Raw genomic sequence first — 20278 nt, forward strand, 5'->3', positions numbered from 1 at the left:
GCTCTATGCCCCCAAACAAATGACATTAATGCAAAATACGTTAAACAGAGGTAGCTGCTGTGACATATAAACAGTACTTCTTAATTTATCTTTCTGTTTTAAGGGTCATTAGAAAATTAACCCTGTCCCTGTTCTTCCTCGTGTCCTGCATACAACATGTACTAGTACAGTTCTGTTATTTATTCAGTATTCATAACTGCTCTGACATACATGGTCTGTAGTATGAACTGATCAGAGTTTCATAGGACCATGATTTACTTCACATCTTCTTATACATCATACCTTTCAAAAGTCACCCAGTCTTAGTTAAATGCTACCAGGATTTTGTTTCTATTCTTTACAGACACTTCATTACATAATGATATTGTTTGACAAACCATGATCTTGTTATAGCCACTTAATTTATATATCCTCTTCTAAGATTTTTTTGTTTTCCCTCTCTAATGCCTTATTTAGCACCCCAAAATAAAATCATTAGCGAAATTTTGCAAACTTTGAAAGATGTTATCACAGGGTAGCACTCTACCCTGTTCTTTCAGAGCAGAGATTTTGAATCAGACCTATGCTACACTTCGGAAATGTATTGACAAAGCACTACCTCAAAAACTGAAGTAATGATAAATTGGTGTAACATTGCATTTATCACATTTTCTTTAAGGAATGGCTCATTGAGTCCAGTGGGGCATTCTGCTGGTAATTGGAGTTCCCACTGTATGTTAAAAGTGTAAATGCAAGCAGTAAATGGAAAATGCACAAATGCCTACAATATAATCACAACTGGCATGTAATAGGAACATTATTAGGGGTAAGGCTGTGTTGTATCATTCCCGGCACTGCATGCCCATGTATATTTGTATGTTACTGGTCATCATGCCCTTTGTACTCAGGGTATGATTAGTAACACAGTTATCACTGCTACACGGAGTGTGCGATATGTGTGCACCATCACAGTATGACACCCACAGTGTTACAATCTTACTACTGAATCAGACTTTTAATTATCATGTCTGCAGTAATACAGCTAATGTGGCATTGTCTGTGCTCATAGATTCATAGACTGTTACTAGGCTAATGACCCAAGAGGCCTTTTTAAGCCTGATGATCTACATCCAAATAAGACACGAGGGCCAGACATTTATGAGCTACCTCTGTCCATAAGGGACATGGGTGCCAGGCTTTATTAGTTAACATGGCTGAAAAGCTGCAATCCCCATTGTATGCATTTCTGGAGAGGCATGAGTGGTCTCGGTTAAATGTTTGTCTCACTGGGTGGTCACAGTGGAGGAGAGTAGATTGTGTGTATGAATTTGTGTGTGTGCCTATTTATCTGTCTGTGTGCATGTGTATGAATGTCTGTGTGTGTGTGTGTGTGTGTATATGGGTAAATGGGTGCGTGTCCATGAATGATGCTGAATGTGTGTGTGTGTGTGTGTGTGTGTGTGTGTGTGTGTGTGTGTGTGTGTGTGTGTGTGTGGGTAGGGGCAGCCATGCCTCTACATTCTCCTACCCTAACAAGCAAAACCTACAACACTTGGGGGTGGAGAACACTAGACTGTGTGAAGAGAGTTGTGCTAATCTATCAGGACAGCTAAAGATATAAGGTCTTTAAATTCTTCATTAAAAATCATTGGTGCTTTTCCTGCTGAGCAATATGCTTGGATTTGTACATATTAAAGGAGGCACTGCATTCAATAACGGGTGTGATAAGGGATGACTACAATGATAAGATGATTTTTTGGACCTTAAAGATATCATCCTGAAAATTAACTGGGCTGGATAGAAGGTTTTGCTGACAATGGTAGAAATGTGATAATCGAATAAGGGAAAGTTGTTCAGATAAGTGCCCTGTTCTCTTACAACTATATCTGTCTGAACGAGTACCACTTGTAATGAGGTGGGAACAGCTTTTTTTTTCCTAATCAGTACAATGCTACACTTTTTGGCATTTAGTTTGGGACTGTATTCAATACTCAAGGCATGTGTCTTTTCCAGCCCTTGCTGAAAAAACTTAGTATCAGTGGATGATTGCATAACAGTGCCCTGCTTTCATTCACTAGCAGACATGGTCAGCCAAAATTCAGGGATATTGGCTTTGAAGACTGCAAAGTAAATGTCAAAAGGAGAAGACCTAGTAGTGATCTATGTTGTATCTCACTAGTTGCAATTTTACATTCAAACAGGGTATTGGCACAACTTGGGATCTGTTAGATAACCAATTTAAAATACAGTATACAGCATATGGGTTTACATTAAGCTTGTCTAATATTTGAATAATAACAGCATGTAGGACAAGTCAAGATATGCAGTATGCATGAAGTGATCACTGTCCATAGCTTCTGTAAACTTTTCAAAGAAGTTTACCATGTACAGAAGACAAGATCTATCTTTTAGAAAACCAGACTGAGTGGGGTCTAGATCAGTTAAGTTAATTATGTCTGCATAAATGAGTTCTGCTATATGTTTTGTGGCTTAGCATACAAGGCTTGTGATGTGAACAGAGTATAATTACCTGTGGCTGTGAAGAGGTCACCTCTATGTAGGGTAGTCACAGTAGCTGTTCTCCAGGTGTCAAGCACAAACCCTGAGGACAGGCTGAAATTGAGCAGTTTGAGGTGAGGCTCATATAATGTATTCCTAGCACTGATGAGAATGCAGGGTTTCACTTCATAATTTCGAATTACTGAAATCCCGAATTTCAGTAACCCAAGACTATAAAGTCAAACCATTCACAATACCGAAATCCACAATCCCGAATCACACAATCATGAACATACATACACCACATAACACACACATAATTCCACCCACAGCACACAAACCACACAACCCTATACTCCTTATAAGCGGGGGGGGGGGAGCCACCTTGCACCCCCCTACTTATATATACCAACTCCGAGGTCACACATAACATAAAAAAAAAACCTCACACCACACCATCCTCCACTTGCTCGCACACAAATACACATACACAAACACCAACAAATCCAACACTCACACGGACACTTACACCTCCCTAGCCTTACCCACACATACAGAGTACAAAAACACACACAAGCACTCACTCACCTGCAATCTCAGGCACCATAACACTACATGCGACGTACCGGAAATGCATAAGCGTGGATTCGAGATATTCAAATTCGCTCTGATACACTTTCAGCATTCTGGTTTTCACCTTCATGGTCTCAGGTTACTGAAATTCGGGATTTCAGTAATTCGAGATTATGAAGTGTAACCGAATGCAGCCTGGTATACTGCCAGTTCCTGCAGAAATACTATTTTTAGCCTTTGTCAGGGATCCCAAGACTTGTTCCAATGTGATTTTGAGGGAAACTAAATTTTCAGGTGAAAATTGGGGCAACAATGTGGGGACACATGGTAAGTTAGCACTAAATATGTTTGCTAATATTATTCACTATATCCTTGGGAACAGTAATATGATTATGGAAAAGCTCAGTACATTACTGGGCATTATTCCTCAATCTTCTGATACAACTAGAGAAGGATTTGTAGTTTTCTTTGGTATCTGTAGCAACTTTCAGTTTGTACTCTAGGTTTCACTTTCTAGTAGTATTCTTAAATTATTTGCTGGCATTCTGTAAGGTGGTCTTGAGGTAGGGGAAGGGGGATTTCTTGTCACTTTGCATAGTTTTCTTTCTTCTTTATACAGTTACTTTCACCAGGGAGTTTGTTTATTCTTGACTTATCATTACATTTAGTGTGGATAGATACAGATGTCTCTCTGCAGTTATTTAGGTACTGGCAAAAAATGTAGAGGGAAATGCAGCAGCTTTCTCGGCTGGGTACCTTTGCAGTGAATTAATGGCAATTTTGTATAATCGTCTACAAGTTGAAGTAGGGTTGCCTGGAGAAGTCCCTAAATATGGTCTTGATTGATGTTGGAGTGGTACCACTAGGCCTGATAGGGATGATAACTGTTTTGTTGCCATACTTAAGTGACGAGGAGAAGTCAGGTGGGCAGCAGACATGAGTTAATTTGGTAAGGAGCAGGTCAATGATATTAAAACTTTAGTGGGTAGTTCTTCAATTTGCACCACTGCATTGTTTTTAACAAAGCTTAGGAAATGCTGCGCAAATTCATTTTTGAGGTGTGATTGTGCCAATCACCACCTTTTTGGTTCTGTTATTGTGCCAATCAATGCCTGGATAGTGGAAGTCTCCTAGCAAAAAGGTATTTGTTTTGATATTTAACCCCTCAATTGTGTTAAGCTCATTTCCATAATCTTTGAAGGACAATAATGGGGATCTGTAGCTAGCAATGAAATAATAGTTGGATGTAGCCAAACTAGAACTGTCATATAACTACAAAATAAACTTTTCTGGATGCTTGCTTTCTGAGATATTTGCTGAACTATGACAATTGTGCGTATCTGCATAATTCATACTTAAAAAAATTACTTGATATCATTTATGCTGTACAAGTTACATTGTAACTACCAGGACATAGTCCTCCAAAATTATATAGGTCTTCAGCTAATGGCCTGTGGAAGTGTGGAAGTCATGTGGTGTTGGCATAGTAACCATAACTATGGAATACTGATTTTTTTTCAAACTATTAACATCTGCAGTGTACTGCAGCCTGCATTAGTGGCATAGAGGGATAGCTCCCTGAGTTTGACCAAGTGACCAGGAGTTGATTAGAGGCTCAGATACTCTATGGCACAGGCAGGACAGGTTGCTCAGAACATACATGAGTTGTTGCCTGAAGGTAGGCACGTTAGTTCTGCTGATAGTAAGTCCCTTGTAGAAGTAAGTGGTGGAGCAGTGCTGTTGCCTCTTGTAGGACACCCTTGCAGGGCATTGCTGGTAGAGCTGGGATGAGGACAAAAGTAGAAAAATGCTTCCCAGTAGCCATACGATACTGCCCCAGGTTCCTTGATCTCCCTACAGGACTGGACTAGGGTCAAAATTAGTCCAAGGGAGGCAAAGTCAAGGTTTGCAAGACCCAGTGGATGAACAGAGGCCCAGGTAGCTGCTCATGCTCAGTTGTGGGAAGTTAAAAACCATCCATAAACAAATCTAATGTATGGCAGTCAACATTAGCAGCCTCAAGTATCAACCTCCCATTCTGTTTTGGAAATATTATTGAGAGTTAATTGCTGGAAAAGCTAATGCAAGAACTGCATCACCTGTATCTGATAAATAAAAAACTAGGTGCATTTATGCATAATCAGTCAGCTGTAACATGTAACCTAGCTTTTCACAATGGCAGTACATCTGCTCCAGAACATTATCTTCAAGTTGATATGGTTTATATATATTTTTTACTCAGGCTTTTGACAAAATTAAGAATCATTTGCTTATGGTGGGGAGGGTTCAAGATGGCCACTGTTCTGTGAGCACTGCAAGCACCTAGCTCTCTGAAATACCCTGGATTATAATAAACCCAGAAGACAGCGCAGACTAAAAAATAAAGAAATATGACTGAATATCTATTCCAGACAACAAACAGCATTCAAAAGAGGGGAAAAAAAGCAACTGCTTCCTTTTAAAACAAAAGGATTAACTAAGATTCTAGAAATCATCTGTAGCCGTTTGGTGCTGTGGCCCTGCAGTCATACATAAAGTCTGCAAAACTTACCTAAAAGCAAGATGTCGAAAGAAGAAAATAATATGGAGACTTTAATAACTAAAACCAAATTCTCGATACTAGCCTCACCAGACAAAGACACAACTCCAAAAAGACAGAGGACAAATAAGCAATCTGACAATACCAAGCCTGCAAATAAAACCAAGTCAGAACAGCCAGCTAGCCTGGAAGATATAAAAACAGCTTTATTGCCCATTCAACAAGCAATACAAGACTTATCCACACAGTTTCAAACATTTGGAGACTAATTTAATCAAATTCTAACCAGAATTGAAAAATGTGAAACAAAAATACTAGAAAATGAAATAAAATTAGACTCTATATCTCAGAGAACTGATTCCCATAACAAAGAGCTGCAAAGTCTACAAGCAAAAATAATAGATTTAGAAGCAAGAGATCTGAGAAACAATATCATAAGGGTAATCCCTGAAACTGTGTCACACATTAATCTAATACCAACTATCAAACTCATACTAAAATCTTTACTAGATGATTCTGAAGCAACACAACAAATAATAATAGATAGAGCCACAGAGCTCTGAGAGAAGCTCAATCATCCTTGAGACCAAGACCTGTGTATGCCAAAATCTTAAACTATAAGTATGTAAATAAAATACTCTTTGCAGCCAAGAAGAAAGGGACACTCACCTGGAATAATAATAAAATTTCCTTTGCTCAAGATCTGCCCATTCAGATAAGCCAAGCAAGGCAACTTCTATCTCCATACTGCAAGTTTCTGATAGAAAATAAAATAAAATTCCAGTTGAAATAACCAAACCTTCTAATTTAAAATGTAAAAGATGTAAAATACATGATTGCTAACCCCAAGGAAGCAAAAGAGACTTTCCTGTCAGTTTTCAAGCAGATTCCACCTCCAGAAGCAAAATAAAATGGTTGGAAATTTAAAAATGACCCTTGAGTAAAAATTGGACCGAATTGTGAGTGTTTTTGATGGGATACACACCCTGAGAGCTTCCTCTTGCTGCCTAGGCCCTTAAATCAATGATGGGAGCTATGAGGAACACAGGAAAAGGAAATGAAAACTGGGTAGGAACTAAAATTCAACTGACATTTCCGATGCATGTAATATAAGGTGACACCATTTCACAGGAATCTGGCATGTTAAAACAGTCCCCCTTTCGAGCTCAAAAGCTCCACTATAAAACCAAAATGACCTAAAAGGAAGGTGCAGCAAGACCAAGAAGTGATTTCTGACTCAAAATCACAAAAATTTACATAAAAGAATAAGACAACAACTGACTAGTAAATCCTGCAAACATGACTTTGAAGAATCAGAAGAATAAGGTACTTTTGTGACTTTGATTCTCCAATACAAGCTTATTGTAAAGAATCCAATTTTAATTTCTGGATGTGAGTCTGGCAGAACCAGACTAAGTAAATGGTTCTTGATTGAAATAATGATGTTTAACTAGAATAACTGCAGGAATGAGAGTTTAAGCAGTTTAGAGGAGAGGAATTATATGACAATATGAATGCAACCTAGTTGACTGCAGAAGATATAAATATAATCTAAACAAGCAAGTCTTAACAGTATATATACCTGCCTAAGCTTGCAAACCCTTTTTTTTTTTTTCATTTCCTCAAATGCCCACTTCTGTTTAGATGCCAATTCAGGTTACTGGTTAAAGCTCTTGCCACTCCTATGTGCCTTTTTTAGGCAAGGTTCAAAGGACAAAACCACCACCGTAACAGATACAAGCATGCAAAATCTGAAGGTAATGCTACTCAATGCTAGAAGACTAAACTTCAAAATGCACTCTCTCAAGGCACTACTAAAAATGGAGAACATTGATATCTGTGCAGTAAGTGAGACCTGGTTCAAGGCTCCAAAGAGCACCCCTGCAATCCCAGGCTACTACTCTTACCACACTTTTCGGCTACAAAACCAAGACCAAAACACTAAAGGTGGAGGAGTGTCCATATTCACCAAGGATATTCACACCTCCAGGCTAGTTGCCCAGCACAATGCATCTGAAATTCTCCAGGTGCAACTAACACTAGGTAAGACTGCAATCCAATTTGTAGCTTGCTACAGATCCCCCACCATGCCCCACGATTCTCACTACACCTTTCTAAACATACTGGAAAATATTAAGATACAACCAAACACCGTAATACAGGGTGATTTCAACTACCCTGCCATTAACTGGGAAAACTACTCGGGTACCAACACCTTTTTCCAACTGTTCTTGGAATTCATAAATTCCAACGCCGTAGGTCAACTAATCCATTGTCCCACCAGGGGCTCCAGTATTCTAGACCTGGTCATTACCAACATGGGAGATAGATGCTCCACACCAGTGGTCACCCCCTCATTGGTCAGGTCTGACCATAAGCAAATCACCCTTGGCATCCACATCCCACCCCACCCCCGCAGTAAGAAAAGCTCTGTAAAAAACGTCTCCAAAGCCAACTTCATGCTACTGAAGTCAGAAGTGACAAACTTCATGACACCCATGCAGATGGGATCTAAAAGTTTAAATGCTGAATCCTACACTAAGGCACTGTATGAGCACATCCACTCGTGCATGAATCGTGCCATCCCAAATAGAACCAAGATGCTCTCCTCCAAAAAAAGGAAGCCAATATGGTGATCCCCTACTATAAACAAACTATACAACAGAAGGAAGAAACTGTTGCAGAAAAGAGGAAAATCCCAGGATGCAAAAAACTCCCTCACCAACCTCAGTAAGAAGCTGAGATCCATCATAAAATCCTCAAAAGCTAGTTAGGAAAATAAAGTTGCCAAAGATTCCAAAGACAACCACAAGGCATTCTATAGTTATGTCAAAAATCTAAATGACAATGCTCAGATCTACCCTGAGCTACAACAGAATGGCATTAAATATACTGATCCCAAGGATATTGGCAATATCCTGGCAGATTGATTTAGTACCATCTTCACCTCCTCTCACCCCCTAAAGAGCCCATCTCAATACCAAAAGATTGCCAAATTCCGGTAATCATGGCCACACAGGTAAAAACCGCACTCTCCAAAGCTAAGAATACAGCATCCATGGGACCAGATGACATCCCGTGTTGTGTACTACATGAACTACAAAATGAACTGGCACCTCACCTAAGTGTCATGTTTAATCATAGCCTCACCTCAGGCTTCATGCCCACTAAGTAGCGCACAGCTACAGTTATCCCACTCCACAAGGGGGATCCACTTTGGATCCTGGGAACTACTGTCCCATCAGTCTGATGAGCCTGGGCATGGAACGCATTATCATGAAACTTATAAACAAAGACATTGGCAACCTTCAAACACTGGACCCCACCCAGTTTGGGTTCATGAAGGGCCGATCTTGTCTCCTGAACCTGATTGACTTCTTTGAATCACTCTCCAGAGCTGTGGACTAGGGTAAGGCACTCCACACAGCCTATCTGAACCTTGCCAAGGCCTTCAACACCATCCCCCACTCTGGAATCATAGATAAACTTACTAAACTGGGCATAAATCCCTACGTCACTCAATGCGTTGCCAACTGGATTACTGACAGAACCCAGACTGTAAAAGTAGCCGACTCCAAATCCAGCTCCTGACAAGTGACAAGTGGAGTACCTCAGGGTTCAGTCCTGGGACCACTCTTGTTTGGCATCTACTTCTCTGAAGTACAGGCCAACACTAAGGGACTCTGGCTAACAAAGTTCGCAGATGACTGCAAACTGGGAGCCATTATTGAATACCCAAATGATGTGGATATTCTACAAAAGGGCCTTATAAAAACAGATGCCTGGTGCCAGAGCCATGGGCTCAAGCTTAATGCCAAGAAATGTATAGTTATCCCCTTTGGAAAAAAACATGTACCCATGAATTGCTATAAAGGTAGCAGTACACTAAACATCAAAAGTGTGATGAGAGACTTAGGGACACAGGTGGACAGTGGTCTCACCTTCAATAACCACATCGCCACAACAGTCAGGAAATCCTTCTATGTGGCACACCTCATCACTAAGGGCATTTCATCCAGAAAAAAGGAGGTCATTGTCCCACTGTACTCATCCCTCATTAGACCCGTTATAGAGTATAACGCCCCATTTGGTATGTACCTCACAAGACATCTGCAACAGCTGGTAAGGGTGCAGAAATACCTCACTAAAAGAGTCACAGGCCTAAAACAGGTGCCATATGCTGACTGTCTAAATAAACTCCAGCTATACACTGTGGCATATCGACTACTCAGAGGCGATCACTGCTTAACATACAAGGCCATGTCAAACCCTGAGCTGCTGGACATGATCCACTTAAAGAAATCCCAATCCCTCAGTGTCACATGCTCCAAGGGCCTAAACCTTGTTATCACAATGAACAAAACATGCTGGAGGGATAGATTCCTGACCCAGAGATTCCCATACTCTGGAATAGACTGCCCATACATGTCAAGCAGAGCACCTCCTTGGCCCTCTTCAAAAGGAACCTTGATGATTGGATGAGAGATAGGAAATTCGCCCCGGGGATCATGTCAGTCACCCTGCTAGACAGGAGTGCAGGGAAGTAAATATTGTGTTAAGAAATATCCAGGGAATTGTTATGGCTAGGCTTGTTTAGGTCCTAGGGCTGATAGCCTAGTACCAACCTATGAATAATGCAATCTGAGTTTGTTATAGATTGCTACAGAAGATTGCCTGAACATAGAAGCTGGGTAAGTTATACATATAAGAAGAGGGAAGGTAAGAGAAATATATGGAGAAGGATCATTTAAATATGAGATGTCTGGCTTAAAAATATAGGTTACATTGTTGTATATTTTTCCATATCTAATTGAGAATTTGATCATTAACATGTTGTTTAAAAATGCACTTTTAGGAGGAATAGATCATAAATTTATAAGCTGTATGTTTTGTACTTTAACCTCTGTACTCTAATGGTATAATAGTTTAAAGGTTGAGACTAGGAATACAACTCAGCAGTATTTTTTGTAGAGAACTAGTCTGTTAAGCTTTGTCCATATCGTATATAGTAACATAAGGGGGATACCATGTCACAAACTTATATGTAAAGAAAAAACACAATTTAATATTAGTGGGAATCATAAGGTACATACTAAAATCACATTGTATTCCCCCGTTTATTCCTGATCCAGGGGTATAGTGGGTAGGCACAGTGTAGGGACACGAATAGTTAGATGCTTTCCAATGACACACTATAACACATACAAAGACCATAAATCTAAATTAACATATAGAGCAGTTAAAATAAGTATATCTATCACATAAATGTGGGAAATTGAAATGTGGAACGTTAAAGGACTACAAAATAAAAAAGGAAACTATTTTTGTATTTAGCCCTGAAAACCACAGCTAATCTCAACTTAATACAAGAAACACATTTAACTTCAGAGCAATGGACAGATATTGGGGAAAAATGTGGATAAAACAAATTACAGCTTCTGGGGACAAAACTTACAGTCCTGGGGTGGCCATAATAATTAAAAAACATTTTCAGAATAAAATACTTGAAACTAAGTCTGACAAAGAGGGAAGGTGGTACTATGTAACATTTACTAACACGGTATTTCCAAAACCCATAATGGTGTTAAATGTATATGCACCTTGTAGCAACCAACATCTCTTTTTCATGTCACTGTACCCAGTTCTAAACCAACTAGAAGATCATTATCTAATAATTGGTGGTGACTGGAACACATATCAAAACCCAGGAAAGGATAAATCAAACCCGACCAAACTACATAATAGACAAGCTACAATAGCTTTAAATTAACTTAAACAAGACTTCAAACTATAGGACCCTTTTAAATATGATGACAAACATAACAAAACTGGGAATTACATATTCTACTCCCAATGCCATAAATTTTGGGCGAGAATAGACTTCTTTTTAATCTCAGACATACTCATTAACATGGACCCTACAATAGTCATACACACTAGATTTCTGTTAGATCATTCCAAAGTTACACTGAGTATCAACTGGGACAAAAAAGTTTTTTAAACAATAGAGCTAATAACTGGTCATTAAATCCTAATCTGTTCTTCAAAACAGATGTAGTAGAAGAGATTGAGGAGATATTAAAAACATCCCTTGTAAATATCTTCATTTCCCAAACACCAATGGTTATAGAATGGGTGTTGACCAAAACATAAATCAGAGGAACTTTCATTAAAAAAAACAGCATATTATAAAAAAATCCACCTGAAATAGGAACATAAAATAAAGGAGAAAATAGAATAATGTGAAAGAGAATTGATAAATAACCCTAATAATCAAACAGAAATGGACCTCCTAAAACTACAGATACCTATATATGTTCGAGAACAGAAATTTATCTTTTTATGAGACAAGACAGTTGGCAAATTACGCAGAAGAAGCCCAAAGTCCTTCCAGAGCTTTGGCCAGAATTATCTCTCAACAAAAATCCACCTCAATTATAGCAGAGGGAAAAACTATACAATAAATGAGGAAATTATCACAGTATTTGAACAAATATATAGTCAAACATATGGAGAACAAATTCTACAAGCTGCGAAGGAGGATAGGGATCTTTTTCTTCAAAAACTAAAATTCCCCGAACTAGATTTAGATCAACAAAAAAAAAACTAATGAAGCCCATTTCCATTAACAAGATAACCACAACAATTAAACATCTAAAACCACACAAGGCCCCAGGACTGGATGGGCTTACCTCAGAATTTTATAAATCCTTCAGTCCACTAGTTGTCAAATTATTATACCACGTGCTGAACTATATAATAAATAACAACATACATGATATTCATAAAACTATTTTTATATTAAAAGACCAAGCGGACCCTAAAAAGCCAGAGAGCTATCGACCCATCTCTCTTCTAGATATAGACACCAAGATCCTGACCTCAATACTCCCAAATAGAGTTAAAAAGCTGATAGAGAAAAATAATTTACCCAGAACAATCTGGGTTTACACCACGTAGACAGATCAGTGACAACACGCTAACATTAGAAGCGTTAATATCCTTTGCAGATCAGAGAAATACCAACATCTTCACAATGGTAATAGATGCCCACAAGGCTTTTGATAGGGTCAATCTTGAATTCTTGCTGCAAACGTTACCTCACTTTGACATAGTTAAATGTTTTATACAGATTATTCAAATTCTCTATAGTAATCCATATACATCCCTATATATAAACAAAACATGGTCAAACAGAATTTCAATAAAAAATGGAACAAGACGAGGCTGCCCGCTATCACCCTTTCTTTTCAATCTATACCTAGAACCCCTATTCCTATATATTAAACAAAATACATATCATAATCCCCCCTCAATACATAACTTCTAAGTTTATCTTTCAGCATTTGCAGACGATTTAAACATATACTTTACTACACCAAGCTCAGACATGACCAAAATAATAAACACAATTGAACAATTCTCATACATGTCTAACTACAAATTAAACCTTAATAAAACTAATATATTCCCCTCAAGGCCACCTAGACTCATCTCCCTAATACCTCTCTTAGACAAAATAAAAATAAAAGAAGAAACCAAATACCTGGGGATTACTTTCTTTCAGAATAACAAGGAACTCTACCAACATAAAGTAACTCTTAAATGACAAAACATAACACAAGATTGTACAAGATGGAATAACCTTAAGCTAGCGTTTTTATCTAAAGTATCAATAATTAAAATGAACATACTACCTAGATTAATGTATCTATTTATGACATCTCAGATAACTATACATAATAAATTCTTCAAACAAATGCATACCTTTCTAGCAAAATTTGTATGGGAACCTAAGAAGACCAGAATCTCTTATCAAACACTAACACTTCCCAAGAACAAAGGGGGTCTGAACTTGCCAGATGTCAAAACCTACTACTCTATTATCAACATTAATAGAATACTGAGAATAGCAGAGTATGACCCCTTGGCAAAGATTGGTTCACTGGCCTTTGTAACAATATACTATATGTATATAAAAACACTAGACGTCAGTCTCAATGCGCTTCCCTTCTTAAATAAAAAAGATTTACAAGCCTATAACATAACAGAGCTGCTAAAACATTCTATAAATATAACACAAAAACTTTTTCACTCCTTAAACCTTGGACAAGCTATGATAATACTACAACCCCTCCATAAAAATCGTAACTTAAAAATAAATAACAAGACGCTAAACCTAGACTCCTTCCCTCGGTTAAAGCATAAGACAATCCAAGATATCTACCCATTCCTCAATAGCACAATTCATGAATTAAGAAGTAATCTAAACTTACTTAAAGCATATATAAGAATTTTAAGACAAATCAAATAGGTGTGTTCCAGTTACCTCCAAAACCTTACCATACTCGAAAGTGACATCGAAAACTGTACCCTACTTTGGAATACTATGTTAATGTCAATGAAAACAATTATGAACTCATACAAAATGATAGGAGAAATCAAATTCCAGAAAGACCTTCTCTAATTATTGGAGAAAATTAAAATCTGATATGGATGACCAGCAAATGGAAAAGGCAATCAACTTAACATTGAAAACTATTCCACTTAAAAAACTCTCTTACACGCAACTCACGATTAATAATAATGCTTATTTCACCCCAGAAATTCTTCATAAATTCAATGCAACTAAGTCCCCATACTGTCCACACTGTAAAGGCCAGATTGCAAACCTAATACATGTATTCTGGAGTTGTAAATGCATTTTCAAGCTTTGGAATTCCCTTAAGTTACAACTGCAAAAAATGGGGTACCAAGCATCAACAGTAACAATGGAATTTATTCTTTTACACATTCTCCCGGCCAACATCTTAGGAAAACAAGCTAACCCAATTATAACGATTTTCTTATTAATGAAGCTGTATATAGCTCGCAAATGGTTAGATCCTGTAAGTATCGCTTGGGAGGAATTCAAGAAATCTGCTATTAAACATCTATGATTAGCACATAAAATAGTATTGGACAAAAGAAACAAAAATATGAAAGCCTGAGCAATCTGGGAACATTTCTATAACATCTTATGCGTCTATATTATATTATCGTACGATGAAAATAGTGAACGCTATTTCATCGTACTGATAATATCTAAACAACAAAATATCGAACAAATGGAACAGCAAATGTTTTCCCAGTGAAAATTTTTGATGCTCCGTAAAAAAAAAAAAAAAAAAACCTTAAACACAAATTTAAGTGGGGGGCTTCACCCACACCCCCTGATGTGGGGGGCTGTGCCACCCACACACCCCCTACATAAATATACCAACTCCGACATCGCACCATAGTGGAGGAAATGGCAAAGTACCAAAGACGGCCAACCAAATTTTTTCCCTGGGAAAAAATTCAATGTGCCGTGACTTCGCTATTTTGCTATTTCGACAGTATCGGATCGACTAAATAGCATTCGCTATTTAGTCCATTAGATACTGTCATATAGACCCCATCTTATTAGCATAAAGCATCAGGTACACCATATCTTAAATGAACTGGAAGTATGCCCATGAGTACACAGCTTATCTATGGACGTAGAATCATTTTTGTATGTGCTGTTTTTAGACTAACGAAATTAATTGGGAAAGCATCTTTGTATATATATTGTAATTAGGTCTTTTGTATGACCTACATGTTTCTACTTTATCCACAATGTATAACATGCAAATATGGTCATTTTGTAATTATGGAATGGTTATGGTTTTTGCAAATGTAAAACGAAAATAAAAATTATTGAAAAAAAAAAAGAATCATTTGCTTATGGTAAAACAGAGGAGCCTGGATCCTGGAGATCAGCTAATAACAATAATTTATAATTAGATTACTAATGGAACCTGCGGAGCTGACATTGCTGCAATAAATCTGAATTTTATTCTCTAGCTAAGCATATACCACATAGAGCTCTCCCTGGACTTTATTTGTTTAATTGACACCTTAGTGATCCAATTTTTTAATCAGATTATGTTTTTTAATATTTATGCAGATAATTAGAGGATTGTTAAAATTATTACCAATATAAATGATTTTAGCTTACTTCAGGGTGTTTTTCATTAACTTCAGACTTGGGCCAAATTCAACCAGCTGGAAATAAACATGAAAAAGCCTACATCTGTGAATCCTGAAGGTTCTGCGGTTAAAAGTACATTTACAAAAGCGATAAAACAATACAATATATAACCGTCTTTAAAGGGCTGTAGTCTGTAAGAGCAAACACTCATACATGTGAATGCCCTAACAGGTTTGTTATTTAGCTTTTCCTCTATTTGTGAGATCTCATTGCAGTCTGGGAATTTGCCCTTACCCTCCTGTTGTATAATCTCTGAGCTGGAAAATATAACTTGCAGAGGATGCTAGGGTTTTTAGATTCAATGTAAAAAGATCACTCTTTTCTGTATTCACTCATTTGTCAGTTTGCTCAATGATGAGCATTCCTTTAAGGATTTAGGCATGTGGGTGGATAAAAAAAATACCTTTACCAGCTTTACCAGCTAGGACTTAAAAGTTTCAAAACTGGAACTCTGATACATTGGCATGTAGTAATATAAACATTAAATCAAGAAATAAATAAGTTTTACTGTCTTTAATTATTAATCGTATGTAAGCAAAGTTAGAGCATTGGTGTCTCTTCTGGTATATCAAATCTAAATCCTGTAATTTTGCTTAACAATATATTTCTACATCTTTAAGTAAAATGATTGATTCCCTTGGTATTATGTCTTACTTAGATGGACTCAAAGAGCTAAATCTATACACAATGGCATAACGAAGAACATGGGGAGATATGATTGTAGAGTTCAAGGCTAGCAAAATCCCTTTTAATGTTCTTCTATTCATCTGTTGCATTATTCTTAGAATGATGGAGATCTCTGCAGTAGTGACCCAATGTCAGCCAGTATACAAAAGTCTTTCATTATTGTAGGTTGCATGTTACTTTGCATGCAAGCTTTTGTTGTACATTGGCCAAAAAAGTGAAGTATGTATGCATCTGTCTCAGAACTTCTCTGCCACCAGTCCTTATGCCACCTTGAACATCGGTCTGCTCGCCAAGCCATTTGCTGTTTTCTGCAAATTTTCAGATAAGTGCCCCATTGAGGAAATCTTTTTTCTTTCACTACTGTTTAGTTGTTATCCAAAAAAGGCAAATGTCAGTGTGGAAGTCAAATTCCACATAAGGATAGTCTCTTTAGTAAGTGTTCTGCTTAGGGCCTACCCACTATCACAAATTTTGTCCCATTTGCCAAGCCTTTGTAACCAATACCCTTAGAAGTGGGATTTTTCTCCTTAGCCATTTCTTGGAAAAACAGCACTTAAAGTTATTAGCGAAGAGAGTGATGGAGGGATCCTCAGGGCCCAAGGTCAAGTCGGTCAGTAAGTGAAAGGCCAAAAATCTGAGGCCTAAAACTGCTGCTGCACCTCTTCATATGGATGTCTCTCCAGAGGCAGATGAGAGCCCTGAGATTCGGTCAGTTTCTGATTCCAGATCACAGGCTAAGCCCGATGTTGAGGCTCCTTCAATCTGACCACTGGCACATCCTTGCAGGCTGAGCAGGTATCCATCCCTGATGTACAAGGGGAACTGAGGTTCATAATAACTGAAGGCCCTAAAGGGATACCTGAGATTCTGGTGCGGGAGGAAATTCACTCATATATCATTGAGTGTAGGCCTACGTCCAGCCCTCTGACACTACATAGGAAAGACCTGCATCCAAAGAAGCAAAAATCAAAACATCTCTCCCCTCCAAAAGAACCTCATAGTGACTGGGAACAATTCACTCAAGTTCTTTTCAAGGCTTTATGCCCTTAAGCCCCCCTTAGCGGTTTCAATCCCTACCCCACCAAACACATCATCCACACAAAAAAAGAGTCAGAGAAGAGGTTTCCTCAGATGAAGAGGCTTTCTCAGAACAGGAATCTCTGGCCTACTCCTCACAGATCCCCTCTTGTCGACATTTCCCAAGAGGAGGATTCCAAAGGAACTGACTCACCCTTTGGTGATATCTTAGTTAAAATGAGAGAACATTTCAAATATAGTAGCACTCAAGTACAAAAAATGCACTACGATCTTCTGCAGCTGGACCGTTCTACTTTATTTGGTCCTACAGCTGCTAGTTTATTTAAATCTATGCAGGAAAAGAGAAAAGTAATGCAGGAATTAAAGCACATTTTTGCCTCTCCAGTGCCTAAATTTCAAAGAAATTACCCAGCAAAGACTGCTTTTATATGTAGGCACTCCCTCCTTCCTCCACCTAAAACAAAAAAGGATGGTAGGATGCTTCAACAGTCCAGGGCTGGCCCTGCAACTGTGGTTCAGAAGCAGACCTTTCCAGATAAGCCTGGTTCCTTCTGACTGTCCTATTCGCCCCACTCATGTTCCACTTTCCCAGTGCCTATTTCTGTCTCTGCCAGCCTGGGAAAGTGTAACTAAAGACTTTTGGGTTCTCCCCATCATTGAAAAAGAATACTTTCTGGTAGGGGACTCCCTGCCTTCCTTCTTCAGCACTCCTCAACCAAAGGAACAACTACCCTTCTTTCCAGATGTACTTCTAGACCTCTGGAGTAAACATTCAGGAAGTTCCTCAAGGCCAAAAAGGAAGAGGTTTCTACTCCAGAATGTTCCTGGTGCCCAGAAAGGATGGGCCTTGGAGGCCCATCTTAGATCTGTCTCATCTCAACCCCCTTATGAAGGTACCCACCTTCCTTATGCTAGCTCTTCAAACCTTGTTCCCTCTAATTCTGCCACAAGCCTTCTTAGCCCCCCTAAATATCAAAGATTCATATCTACACATCCCCAACTGCAGGAAGTTTTTACATTTCTCTGTGGCTTCCTGGCATTTTCACCAAGGGTGTTTACAAAGTGCTTAGCTCCTGTGATTGTCTACTGCAGGCTGCAGGGTATCCATGTTTTCCCTTACCTAGACTATCTCCTCTTTATGGCAACTTGCTCAGAGATCCTAGAGCAAAACATTTCTTTTTGTCATTTCTCTTCTGTAACACCTAGGTTTCACCATAAACTAAAAAAATCCATTCTCTGCCCTTCTCAGGATCACATCTTCCTAGGATGCAGGATTCAGACAAACCTCATGAGAGTCTCTCTCTCTCTCTCCTCAGAAGGCTTTGGACCTCATGTCCTACTTCAGAAACCTTTTGCCTCTTCACCACATTTCAGCAAGGGAGATCCTCATGGTTTTTGGTTTCAATGCATCCACTATCACTATGCTCCCTCTGGCAAAATTTCACATGAGGTCTGTTTGGATGCAGCATTCACACCCTTAAGATTTTCTAATTCCTCTCATCCCCTGTCTGAAGAGGGAACTTCAGTGGTGGATTCAACAAGGGTGTCTTAACCTAGGACTCTCCTTGCACCCTCTACCTCCAGTTCAAGAGCTATTCATAGACGCTTCAGATGTAGGATGGGGCAGTGTTTGGAGACTTGAAAGCTCAAGGGGTATGGTCCCCCTCTCAACAAGGGGAACATATTAATATAAGGGAGATGACAGCCCTGCTGCTATACACTCAAACCCTTCATCCCCTCTTCCTCTCAGGATCTATGAAACTGTTTACAGACAATATGATGGGCCTCTGGTAAGTGAACAAATGGGGGGGGGGGGTCCTATTTGTTTTGCAGGCTGGCAATCCAGGTATGGTAACTAGCAGACCAATACAAGGTGATGCTTCAGGCAGTGTACATTCCATCCAACCAAAATTGCAAGGCAGGTACCTTGAGCAGGTCCCTAGCACCGTCCCACTAATGGATGCTTCAAATGGATGTGTTTTTGGACATTGTCCACCAGTGGGGTATTCCTCAAGCAGATCTTTTTGCCTTCATGAACAGACAACTTCCACAATTTTTGTGTCATATTTCCTCACCCTCTGGTCTAGAACGTGGATGCCCTTTCATTCTCTTAGAAGGGGATGTTTCTGTATGCATACCCCCCCCCCCAAATCATTCCAAACTTCCTGTTCAAAATTCATCAGGACAAACCAAAAATCTTGTTGTTGACCCCCTTTTGGCCAAGACAACATTGGTTCCAATTTCTCCTTCATTTAACCAAGGGCAGTCACTACAAGTTACCTCATAGGGTGGAACTTCTCGCACAAGACAAAAGAACTCTAATCCATCCCCACTTGTCTACTCTTCATCTGACTTTGTGGGTGATAGGGTTTTAATTCCTTTTAGACACCTGTTCTCAGAGGATTGCTTAGGGTTCTGCAGAAGGCCAGGAAACCCAATACCAGAAAATCCTACCTTGCCAAGTAGAAGAGATTTTCGTCTGGTGTCTCTCTCAAAACCAGGACCCACTACCAGTAGAAATCCCTCAGGTTCTATGCTATTTGTTTGAATTGCACAATACTGGCTTGGTCTACTCTTCAGTGAAATCCCATATGTCAGCTATTTTTCTCTGTCTGCCTCTATCCCCCCCTCTAGCTAGGAGGTTTGAGATTAAACAAATTCTTAAAGGTGACCTTCACATTAGACCTCCCAGAAAACCTGTTCTTTTCACCCTGGGATCTTAATTTTGTGCTAGAAAAACTGACTCTTCCTCCATTCAAGCCACCTTCATCAGCATCTTTACAACATTGCTTCTGAAAAACTGCCTCTCCTAGCTATCACTTCAGCCATTTGTGTGTTTGAACTGCAGGCTCTTATGGCTCTTCTCCCTTTAGTTTGTGTACTAACCCTTCTTTTATGCTCAAGGTAGT

At 38.9% G+C, this 20278-nt stretch overlaps 1 protein-coding gene across 1 annotated transcript in view; it reads right to left on the minus strand.

Moving 5' to 3' along the window:
* Positions 1-20278, minus strand: part of RAMP1 (receptor activity modifying protein 1) — an 841435-nt gene that overhangs the window by 678103 nt on the left and 143054 nt on the right. The window lies entirely within an intron of this gene.

The sequence above is a fragment of the Protopterus annectens genome, chromosome 6.part1 (genome assembly GCF_019279795.1).
Source record: "Protopterus annectens isolate FY-2018-M chromosome 6.part1, PAN1.0, whole genome shotgun sequence".
Lineage (NCBI taxonomy): Eukaryota > Metazoa > Chordata > Ceratodontiformes > Protopteridae > Protopterus > Protopterus annectens.